This window comes from Anarrhichthys ocellatus, unplaced genomic scaffold (genome assembly GCF_004355925.1).
Source record: "Anarrhichthys ocellatus isolate YVR2014 unplaced genomic scaffold, GSC_Weel_1.0 scaffold19, whole genome shotgun sequence".
In the NCBI taxonomy this organism is placed as follows: domain Eukaryota; kingdom Metazoa; phylum Chordata; class Actinopteri; order Perciformes; family Anarhichadidae; genus Anarrhichthys; species Anarrhichthys ocellatus.
Genome location: NW_022280049.1, coordinates 4290647 through 4303187, shown reverse-complemented (window position 1 = coordinate 4303187; position 12541 = coordinate 4290647). Strand labels below are relative to the sequence as shown.

General features: G+C 43.5%; 1 protein-coding gene across 1 annotated transcript in view; it reads left to right on the top strand.

Moving 5' to 3' along the window:
• The first annotated feature begins 11680 nt into the window (after window positions 1-11680).
• The window catches only part of gabrp (gamma-aminobutyric acid type A receptor subunit pi), a 6103-nt gene continuing 5242 nt past the window's right edge, over window positions 11681-12541 (top strand). Inside the window, exon 1 of the mRNA XM_031857641.1 lies at window positions 11681-11907. The gene's annotated coding sequence lies outside the window, so the exon portion shown is untranslated. The remainder of the gene's footprint in view (window positions 11908-12541) is intronic.

Genomic DNA, 12541 nt, shown 5'->3' with positions numbered 1-12541 from the left:
ACACACACACACACACACACACACACACACACACACACACACACACAGAGACAGAGAATTTTGAAAGACTCACCAAAGTGCGTAGAGCACAATGGGTCTTCTTGGAACTACTCGCTCTATGTTGTAAACAAGCAGATAAGCTGCAGCATATGTAAGTGTCAACAGAATCTTCTCCCCTGGAGGCTTCCAGCAGCCTTCTGCACTTTGTTTTGGCTGCACATCCAGCACACGAGAAGTTGCCTATAAGCTCTTACAATTTTTAATCACATTTTTTTTGTATGCAACATGTGAATATCAAACCATAGGGGACTCAAAGCCTCTGCCATATATTCAGATTTCACGGGCAAACATGCACAAATGTGAGCAGGTGTCAGAGACAATACATCTCAGCGCAGGAGGCATCACTTACAATCGTAAAGCTTTCAGTCTGAAGCCATGCTGTGGGGGCCTGGAGGTCACCTCTGACAGATTAGATGTCACACCAACAGTAAACGTCTGGATGAAACCGTCGGTCCCGTCACGCTCGGAGACATCAGACGTGGTAACGTCTTCCAAACCCTCATAAGCTGTGTGTTGTGACACACCACTGTGACTTCAGTGACAAAAACAAGGATCCTGACTCCACTGGTTAGATGGTTACCGATAGGGATTTCCCGATATGTTGTGTCTTATATTTAAACGTTCAAATTAGGTCTGTCTTTGATGTTCTGAAACTCTGTCGATAAATTGGCTAGCCGGATAAAAAATCTTGTTTGATACAATGAAAGATAATGCAAGTCATGTATTTAACATCTGACAGCAGTTTGGCTCAGTTGGTGAAAGAAACAGCTTTTTTTTTAAATCATGAAATGAGTTTGACACAATATATCAGCCCATGTGAGGCCTAACAGGGTGAGGGATTCTTTGTCCCCTTGAGCCATGAATATTCATGTTGTCACGGATCGCTTTATGGGAGCTTGTTGGTTTGATGTATTTTGTTATGTTTTGTGTATTTATTATGTACAAATGAGTGTTATCTAGATCATGTGGCTGCAAGGCAGATTTACGACAATAAAGTTAGTTAGGTAGTGTTAAGAAAGTCTTAAGCGTGCCCCTCAATAACCATCCTTCTTGGATTATTTAATATCACCCAATTTTATGACTGCGGGAAACTATATGGCTTTCTTGTTTTATTTCTAGTCTCAGATCATTTAGGTGCAAAAACAAATCTCTTGATATGATTGTTAGACTAAAGAGTTGTCAAGGAGCTTTTTTACCAACAGAAAATTGTTCAGAAGGAAGGAGTGCTCAGCAGATCAGCTAAAAAACGTTTTTTTGTAATCCTGGTTTCTAAGAACGTATATGGTGCACTTCCATAGGTTTGCTTAAGCTCAGTAAGCCATGTGGGTGTTGCACAACAGTACCAGACAGTCAGGATACAGCAAATCCAAACTACTCGTCTTTCCTCGAGTGTGGAGCAACCTGCCCTGGAGTAACATGTAGGAACAGGTATCTTAAAAGGAAAGAGTCTGCTTAGTGGTCATTGAACCGTTACAGTTTACACATACAGCATTTAAAGCTATCTCAGCGTATATGCAGTGGTGCATGTGGGTGTGTGTTCACCATTCTATTTGTATTACCATAATGAAGACACAAAAGCCACCAAACTTCTTTTTTTTATTGAAGTTTAATTGCATTTTCATTACTTTGCAGATCTCTGGAGGTCAAAGTGAAAATCAATGGTGAATGAATCGGCTGCTTTGTCTTGGTGAAGTGTGGTTTTCGCACATGACTGAACTGGGAAGATAATCAATCCACTGGAAGACTGGACCCCTAGTATGGTGGCCACTTAGCGGGTCTATAAACGAATGCAAGCATGATTTTTATTGTATTAATGGTGTACTGAGTGCGATGAAGAGAATATGATTCATACAGCACAATCTTTTAGCAGTTTTGTGCTTCATTGATGCAAGATTGAATAATTGATTGCGGCAATTTGGAGCGGAGACGCAGGATTTGACTTTGAGCGTGAACTCATTGACGTCAAAGTTAATTGTTCCATCAGCCAGAGCCTGTGCTGGATGGTGGGCGTCAATGAGCATCACATACACACTGCACATGTCTGCGTTACATATACTGTAACCTGCACTGCTATCAGCATTCCCACACTTTCACACCGACTCATTTCCATATAGATAAGGCACAGAATGGAAGTTAGGTACTAACGGAGAGGGCAAGAGCAGGCTGGAGGAATAACGAATGTGGGCGCAGGATAGCGAATTATTTACGAACGTTCGATAAGGCGCATTGGAGGAAGAAATATGGAATGGGGGGGGGCAACAGAAAAGAAAAAGAAAAAGCAAGATGCAATACAGGAGAATCTGTATCGAAACCAAAGCTACTGGAGTGTGTCCACGCTCAGAAAACACCAGGGAGCACGAGAGCAATCATTAAAACAGAATATATTTTATACCAAGAAGTCCGGCGCAGACCAGCCGCACTGCAAACAGAAAGTCCTACATCTGTCAGAATTAATGCAGCCTAGAAGGTGTCTGCACATTCACCCGTGTCCTTCGTTTGTTAGTCGGATCTCATTTGCAGAGAGAAAATTGTTTCGTAATAAAAAAAAACAACCCTTGTGACAATAAATTGAGAGTGAAAGCAGAGTTGTATTTGCCTAACAACCTTTGGAAAAACCCCAATCAAACCACATACATGAACAGCTGTTTGTGAGAAAGTAAGACTGTCTATAGGTTAATCCCTGACAATCATACACATTGTTCATGTATTGAGGATGCGTATGACATGGAATTTACATATTCAGCACGTTGATGGGGGAGAACCGGCAACGGAAAATGTATTTGCTCAGGTCTTTATATCTGCACCCATTCATCTTCATGGAGAAGAGTTTGTGGCCACAAAGAGGACGAGAGCCACTGCAGCTGTCTGTGTGGGTTTTAATGGCCGACACCCAGCACTGGGCTATGTGGCTGAAGTTCCCTCAAAAGGCATTACGCATCCAAGAAACAACTGTGTGGCTGATTATTCTTACTGCTGTGCCACTCTAATGTTTGCCCAGGCCAGGCGCACCGCCTCGGCCTCCTGAACCTTCAACTCCCCCGCTGGGCTTTTCTCCAGTTCCTGAGTAAATCAACTGGTGCATGCTAATTGGTGTGTCTTTATCCCTGTGGCAAAAGGAGGACCACTATGGGTATGCATGCATGTGTAAGTGTGTGGGTGGGTGGAGAAGTCTCTGCTGGATCATGCAGATGATCCTTTGTTTGACAGCTCACATCAGTACACTATGCACACAGAGACGCACTTCAAGGAGGTGAATACCATGTTCCTTCTAATGTGGATGTGTTTCAATAAAACACTTTTCTCAAATAATGGTGCTTTTGAAAATGACAGTTTCGCACAGTAGTTTGGCCAGGAAATGTTTTGTCAATCAGTGACCGTCGATGGTGAAGAAGCTCTGCTTGTCGGCATTTCTCAGAAACCAACTTTTAGTGGCTTCCAACTCTCTTACATCGCCTGTATAGTGTTTGAAGCAAATAGCATTACGCAGGTGTGAAAAATGATTAAAATATTCAAATATTCATTGCATGCAGCAACCCAGAAGTTATCATTAACCTCTGGATGGAGGTGCCACCTGTGATTCAAGCTATCATCAGTGCCATAATCTGTATCGTGTGAGTGGCTGGATTGAAAGTCAAGTGAAGTGATCACAGAGTGAGTCAGCGGTCACAGAACTGAGCGTTACCCTACAAACCGTCATCAGCCATGTTTGTCATTCAACGAGGCTAGCTGTTCCCCCCCGTTTTCAGTCTCTATGCTAAGCTAACTACCTGTTAACTAAATAAACCAAAACCATATCAGATCTTGATGGTGGAATCATCACAAAATTAAACAACAATCCGGTTTACAATTTATAAAGCATATGGTTGAAATTAAATCAGTTAGCAAAAAAATAACTGAGTTTTACAGGAATTTAAAAATGACAATAAATCACAAAAGTAGACTTTCCACACGTACACAACATAAAGACAGAATAAGGTGAGGCCCTCATGGCATTATTTCTTTTTTCTCAGCCCCCGCGACCCATCAGAGCTGGTAGGATGAAGGTGACAAGGGAACGAATTCCCTGTTCACCTCTCCCTCCCGTGGGATTAAATGAGATGTCACCCCAGGTCCAGATGATAACCACTCCTGACACTCCACTCATCTGAATTTCAAGTGAAGGCAAAAGGGACAGGACTCGCTTCAGGGAGAACGGGTTATTCTGGAAGGAGAAACCATGGGTCAGTAGACTGATTTGATAAAGGTAAGAAGTGCCGCGATAAACTAAATACAGCCACGAAATTACATTTTAGAACCGACGCCGTGAATACACAGATGCAGGTCTGAAGAAAAGGGAATTGGTGGAGAGTAAATGAGTCATAATGTTATTGACATTACAGTGCAGGGTTTACAATGAGCAGAAATAACCACACTCCCCACAACATTCTCATTTAAAGCACAAACTGGGGGCGTTTACACCCTTGACCTGTCCTTATTCCCCCTGGTTGTTGCCTGGGTTATGGCTGATTAGATGACCTGAATCCGTGTGCGACATCGAGGGATCCACCAGGCAGGTTGATGGATTCACACTTCAGTTACTCGATAAATACACACCGGAGCACTCAGAGGAAGGGACATAACCTTTCCCTTGACTGTCAAAAGGAGGACCGACTGATAGCTGGAAGGAGACAACTGAGCGGAGGAGAGACAGCTAGAGATGGAGTGAGAAAGGAAGATTTACACAAACATTCACAGCAGGACATAGAATTATACGTAACACACTTTGGATCTGTACAAATTAAACAAGCTAGACATAAAGTGTGAATTAGTGAGTGTTACAGGTGCTGAAAGGTGAATTATATAACCTTTGTGCACAACCAGGATAGCCGTTTTCCCCCTTTTCCAATAGTCTATTTATGCTAAGCTAACCAGCTAGCTAGCGACAGCTTCATAGTTACCATACAGAAAAAAAGAGTGTCGGTGGATCGCACAGAGAAGAGGCAGGGAACGAGTGGAAACAGGAAGAACAATAGAGCCAGGATAGAGACAGTGACAGGAAGTCAAAGAGTTGGTAATGACCAAGACTCCCCAGCACGGCCAATAAGGACGGAACTGTTTTTTCCTGAAGCACCACCGTGTGTACAGAAAGCTCTACCACCTTGGCGCTCCATTCCTTGGAGATTATCCTCCACACTACATCCACCTTCTGTAAACTAGTCCCACCGGCGCCTTGTAGTTTAACCTTCGCACGCGGATTTAAAAGCATTTCTCTGCAAACGTAGACCCCTGTTTTGACATTTCCGTTCTGTTATTATGCCGGGCTGACAGACAAGATTTATGGATCGAATGAAAGATTGAAAACTGCAGCCTGATTGGCGCTGGAATGCTCAGATTCCCAAGTGGTTGGCTAGTGTGAGAGTCTGATTTCAGATATGATAGGTGGACTTTCCTTCCTGGTAGGTCTCTGTAAGTCCTGTTCATAGAGAGGAGCTTTCAGTCTTCTCTGCTGCTGACAGCTCTAATAAGAGCCTGAGTGGACCTGAGGGCAGAGCAGGCATGGAGAATGTGTCTCTTATTGGTTTTTACTGCTAAACATGTACTTTGCCAAAAAAGAAGTGCAGTATGAATTCATATATTACGGCAGTGTTTTTCAACCTTTTCTGAGCCACGGCACATTTTTTACATTAAAAATATCCCGCGGCACACCAACAACCAACAACGTTACAAAATGACACCTTTTAGCATAATACAGCATATATGCCATGGTGTCAAACTCAATCACAGAGAGGGCCGAAATAACAAATTGTGACTACGTTGAGGGCCAAATAGAGTCACCATGTAATAAACAGGATAGAAGGGATATTGGACAAAGTGCAAAAAGAATACATGTTTAGGTAGGCTACATTATTTTATGCATACATACCAGAGCCAGATGTTTGGCATCTTTTCTTGGCTGCCAGTTCATTAATATCTGGGGTTAGGTTCTGTGGAAACCCTCAAGATGGAGTGAAGGCGTGCATCAGTGAGACGACTCCTGTGTGGGTTTTTGTTCATCTTCATCACAGAGAAAAGCTGCTCACACAGGTATGTGCTTCCAAACATGCAGAGAATTTGGGCAGCATGTAGGCGGAGTTAAGGCATCGTTTCGGGGGTGAAGCTTGGAAACTGTGCAGCGCCCTCAGAGTCACACTTTACCTTGAGTGTGTCATTACACTGGAGGTCCATCAGCTCCACAGGTGCTCTTTCCACGTCAACTGCAAACGGATTGCTGAGCAGTTCAAATTGAAATTTCTGAGCAGCAAAGTCGGTAAATCGCAGCGTGAACTGCGTGCCACGTGCACCCAGTTTATCAGCAAAATGCGCAGTCGGGAACACAGCGGTGGAGACTTTTACTGCATCACACATGTCTGTCATCATACGTCCCCGTCCCTGAAGCTGGAGGTTTAGCGCAGTGAGATGCTTCGTCATGTTGCACAAAAAGCCAGCTCACATCGCCACTTTTCGTCCCGGAGCTCTGTGGTGTGGCGGGCCAGTTATGATAAACATATGATATTTTCTGGCGGGCCGTTGTACCGCGGGCCGGATATATGTACAATTTAATGACAAGTCTCTAAATGTGTTGATCCTTACTAGGCTTTTCATCTGGGTTATTTTGTCCAGGGCCCAGTTCAGAGTCTGCATTTTTACTTTTCAAATATTTCTCCATCGCTGTTCGTCTCGTCACCGCAACCTCTCCCGCGCGTCATTTCATTCTACTGTCTTAAATGAACACGGTCGTTACTGCGCTACCTACCGTCACCCACTGGCATGGAACAGCATGTATTACTTAGCCAGCCACTATATTGCAGCTCAGACGCTCAACACTGGCAAAGTATTTGTTATTAAATTGGACATTTTGCACACCTTGCGATCTCTCACGGCACAGCGGTTGAAAATCACTGTATTAAGGTGTAGAATCCATATTATTTTTGTATCAACACAAAATTTGCCTATTACAGAATGTGCAGCGTTTATCCCTGAGGATAAAGGGACAGACGTTAGTTTGATAAAGATAGTATTGAAGGCAGGTGGGTAATTAAGTGTTATTATCTGAGATTAGAAGTCTGTTAAAATCATGCAAATTTTATCAGCCCTACCAGCGGCATCTTGGGGCAAAGAGTCAGTGTCTTACTGACTTACGCACGTATGGGTGCCTGACTTCACCTTGAGTCACGGTGTCATTTTACCTTTTGTGAAGGTAAACATCTCACATCACTGGCTACAAAACCAGTCCATTAAATTAGCCGTGGTTGTTGCGTTGTTGCACACAGTACTCATGATGCCATGATGTTTTACAATTTGGGGGTTACAAGGGTTTAAAGCTTGAATAAACTCCCAGCCATTACAAGTGGCGGCCGGCTGAAGACAGAAAATACGATGTTAACATCGAGGGAGTAAGCAGCTTATTTCTCAAAGGATGATTCTATTTTTCACCTCCACTGGGCTTCGGTACAAATCCCAATGTACTCATGGGAGAGCGTCGAAGCAGCTGCTTTTTTAGCAACGTTTTTTTTTTTTTATTCATCCACTTCGGCTCTACTTAACAGGTCACTTTTCAGTGTAAATCCTGCTGTTAATAATACAGTATATAATTAATTGTTCATACAAGGCACAAGAAAAGAAACCATCAGGTGGCCTATCAATAATCAACTCAAAGGATTATTTGTCATTTTGCTGAAGTGTAAAGAAGGTGATCTTTATTTATTTATTTATTAACTGATGCGCAAATTTGCAGACTGCTTATATAATGGCTAGTTTAAATGCCAGACTAAACAATTCAAACAGCCAGGGGCCAGTAATACTTTCCTGAAAAGAGTGCTGCAGGGATGACGTACTTTTGTAGGCCAACCCAATAATTTAAAGTCGCACTGGTTCTCTCGACAAAGAAGCCAATTGGATTTATGACACGTTTTGTCAAGCAAGATAATCTTCACAATTGACACCACTTTTATGATTTTCGAAGCGTGAATGCAATCGGCAAAAGTAAAACGCTAACGCTTAAAGCTAGGCTATGAACGAACACCGCCGCATAAGCAAGAGTATAAACAAAACGAGGCTGTAAAGCCAGACTAGTCAACGTGATGAAGTATAGCAGTCTCATTTAGCCACTTGTCACCTTTTTCAAGACACGTTAAAGCTTAAAAATTCATGTGGGGGTTATTTACTCATGTATTTTAGACCGAAAACGATACGTTAAAATCTCTTAAACTTGTGTTAACCACAGACCCTATTTCAGGCATCTTAACAAAACCACATTCAAAACCCCCATTGCTTCGCAGACTACATAACTGAAGTTGCAAAACAGAGTACTTATTTTAACTTAACCTAAACCAGAATCTTTCACTCAACCAAACCAAGTAGTTTTGTTGCAGAAACCTAAGTAAAGTCAAGGGGCAGGCTTCCCAGTGTGCTAAAAAGTGACCCCGACCAAGCGGATGTATGCGACGGGTTGGGAATGAGAACGGGTTGGTTGTTTCTAATCGTCCGAGGGTGTTTACTTTTAATAAGCTATTTCACTGATGCACCAAATGCATTTGTGGTTTGTAGTCCTGCAGGTGGGTTTCTGCTCCCAGTCCCAAACAGAATGCTGTGCCATGCTCTATGAGCATTGCCTTCAAAGCATTTTAATTATACTTTTGTGAATATACCGTTCTTGGGGGACCAGGCAGCTAATGTCACACATAAAAACACTTCGCCAAACTTTGACTGCAAAGAGATGAAAAGTGGAATTATGCGGAAATGTAGGGGGATGATAACAAGACTGCCAGACAGGAACTTAGATAGAAAGGAGACAGGACTGAAACCAGTTGATAATTTGGGATCAACGAGTGGAACGACAAGAGTAAAAAGACAAAAGGGAAAAGAAGAAGTGCCTTAAGCTCTGCCTCAGATAAAGCCTAGGGCATAGAGCCTGAGTAAGTAGACCTTCTGGGAAACAAAGAGTTGAGAGAGGAATGTTAAAGTACAACTTCATGTCCATTTCTTTTCTGAAGAAAGACAACAGAAAACCCAACAGTCATGGGGAGACATGCCAGCTGGCTCAGAGCGCACGGGCGGCCTGGAGACTACGTCACGTTAAATTATACGTGTTCCTCCTGGACATGGCAGCCGTCACAAGTCATTTAGGTGAGATTTATCACCGTCTGTCTCATGAGCAGTCCTGTGACATTTCCATTTGTCACATGACAGCAAATCTACAAGCCAAAGCATGGGCTTTCATTGCTTGAAACATGGTGTCGTCAAAATGCTTTTTTTCCCCTCCCTCACAATAGAGCGGCAGCGAGAGGCACGGACAGAGAAATAGAAATGGAGTCGAAGACAGCGAGCCAAAGAGATTCAGAGAAAGACGGTTACGCAACAGGGGATTGATGGGAAAGAAACCAAAGTGCAGCACTAAGTGTTCTTGACTGGACAGAAGATGTGAGGGGAGGATGATGTGTGCATGTATGAATGGATGGATGGATGAATCGATGAATGGATGGATGGATGGATGGATGAATCGATGAATGGATGGATGGGAGAGCAAACTGGAGGCTATAAAGGTGAGATCAGAGGAGCAATAGTGGAGACGAGTGACACATAACTGGGAAGTCCAATTGCTGTACACGTATGCATTCAGCGGGGAGCCGTTAGCCCTGGATAACTGATTGCATTTCAAATGAAAAATTAAGTAAGGGGGTGATCAAAGGGGACCAGTTATTGATATGTGGACCTTAATGAGTGAGGCAGAGACTGGAAGGCTCGCGGTGTAGCTCTATACACAAACACACGCCTAATGCAAGCCCAGCATTAGACGCAGAAATGCACGTCCTATTCAAATGATGATTCTAATGCTGTGGATTGGGTCTTTCATAAGAACACAACGTTTTAATCAATTGCATTTTGATCAACCGACCGGGCCTAGTTAGCTTTTGGCACGTTTTCTAAAGCCGGAGCATTTGGATTTAACTGCAGCGGCTGCCAAACGTCTAGTATTATATATGTCTGGGATTTTTACAAGACATTAAAGTTGAATTAACCAATTAGAGCAGCCGTAAAGGAACAGGAAGCTGGCAGGTGAATAGTCAGAGCGTGCAAAGTGAGCTAGCCAATAAAGGAATTTAGAGAAATGTGGACGGATACGTAGGATTTCACAGGCATTTAAGCGGCGAGAGAAGTAAAAAAAAACATATCACAGACAGATGTTAAAATGCAGGCAGGTAGGCAGAGGCCGTCAGCTGGATGCTGACTAACACTGAGTTGTTCCGCCACTGCGACATCGCTGGTCCGACCATAATTATTCGTTAGCCCCCTAACACACAGATCTGACATCCTCCCCCCCAGGTGCTTCTCAAATGTCTCCATTTGTCTCCGTCACTGTCAGGGACTGTGACTGTGTGTGTGTACTCACACAGTGTGTAAATCAGATTATGCCATGTTCATTCCACAGCACTCCTCACCATTATCATTAAATGTAAAAAAAAAAAGAAAAAAGATTTCAGCCACCAGAGCATGACATTAAGATTAACAGAGATTTCCGTAGTGAGACGCTGATGCACTCAAATAACCTGGAACATATCAGCTTGTTAGCAACCAGTTAACATGAGCACTCGGTGCTGAGGAACGCAGGCTGGGAAAGCAATAGGCTGCAGCGGGTCGATGGTGTGGGCTGAAATCCTATTAGGCTGAATACCCTCAAGGCTTTCTCACACATGCTGGAACTCCTATGGGCCCTCCGAGGTCAGGCGTTATAATCAGTGTTGAAACTTGGAGAACGAACGGCATATACAGATCAATCAAAGAGATTGACCGTTTAGCACAAAAAAGCGTTTTGGTGTACGTGTGGACGACTGCTGTGTGTGTGGATAAGTCATCACCATCACCACCCTAATCACAAAATTCACAAAGGCATTCTGCTCCTGTTGTTACTTTCAGAAACATCAAAAGATGTGCACAGCAGCAGATATCGTAAAGAGGGTTTAAGGAGTGAGACAAGACATGGATACCATTTCCAATAAGGTTTAATGAGAGGCAAATAGGGAAAAGTCTTTAATCGTCTCTTCATATCACACAGGAGCCACATGGGTATTTTGGAGACGGAGCTGAGAGGAAACTAACTCGGTGATGACACTGATGCAAGGGAACGGAGTTGAAGGTGAGGAGGGAGAGGGCACGAGGGAATGAGACAGAGGAGATCTTTGAAGCCCAGAAGGAGGTGCGGTGTCAGTGTAAATTGGAGGGGAGGGAGGTAGATAGAGATTAAGGGCCCAAAAGAATAAAAAAAAGACGTGTGGGAGGAGGAGAAATGAAGGAGAGAAAAATAAGTGATATGGCTGATCACTCTGGATGGTAATGTGTGTGCGTACAGTACGGGTGTGTGTGGAGGTGGGGGTCAGTGAAAAAAGAGGAGAGAGATGCAGCACATATGAGAGGGTGAGTGGCATAAATGGAGAGAGAGAGAGAGAGAGAGAGAGAGAGAGAGAGAGAGAGGGGTGCACAGAGGCTCATGTGGGGGGATGAATACAGTTGTGCAGAGAGACAGATGCACAAACAACAAAACAACCAGCACTAGCGCCCACACACACACACACACACGCCCCCCCACCCACACACACACACACACACACACACACACACACACACACACGCACACACACACACCAGGACCAAATGATTGAGGCAACTGAGGTTCGTCTTTCAGATCGAAGAAACGCCGGGATTTAAATCACTGATAGCCGAAGGAGGAGGGAAATCTCAGCCACTCGCAACATTTGGGGCAGCGGAAGACAAGAGTCGGGGAGGAAAGAAAGAGAAGTGGAGTGACCCGAGGAAACCAGTAGATGGAAACAGGTAGGAGAAAGAGACCAAACCTAGGAATGAGAAAATTGTGGGTATCATTAACAAAAACGTATTGTATAAAAAGACAAACTATTTCTTTGCGAAGGTAAAGAAAGGAAATATATTATGACTCAATATATATAGTTAGTTGATGCACAGCTTAAGGGAAAGAGTTGATGGGAAGTGTGGACTAAAGGAGTGATGAGAGAAGGGAGAGGGCAGGCATAAACCAACACAAATAATCGTCCGGAGCGATAAACAAGAAAATGAGGGACAAATGTGGTGAGATGAATTAATCAACAACTGGCATGCGTAGAAAGACAAGCCTAATGACATTCTATGGCTCTTTAACTTTCATTATGGCCGTTCGAAAAGCAAGCGCCGCAGCATCACTCACACTGGCAGCTCTGTGTTAAATAATAAAACATTGCATCTTTAGTGGAAATCCTCTGCTGAGGCTCTGGGGAACGTGTGGATGTAATGGGAACGGCTGAAGACGAATGAGAGATTTTGATTATCCAATGAAAGTAAGACGTAATCAGGGCTAAAGTCTATTGCTGACAGTGAGATTTATCTGTAAGAGGAGTAACGACTAGATAATGGGGAATCCTTGATGAGTTGAGACTGGATTAGTTATAAGAGGGGG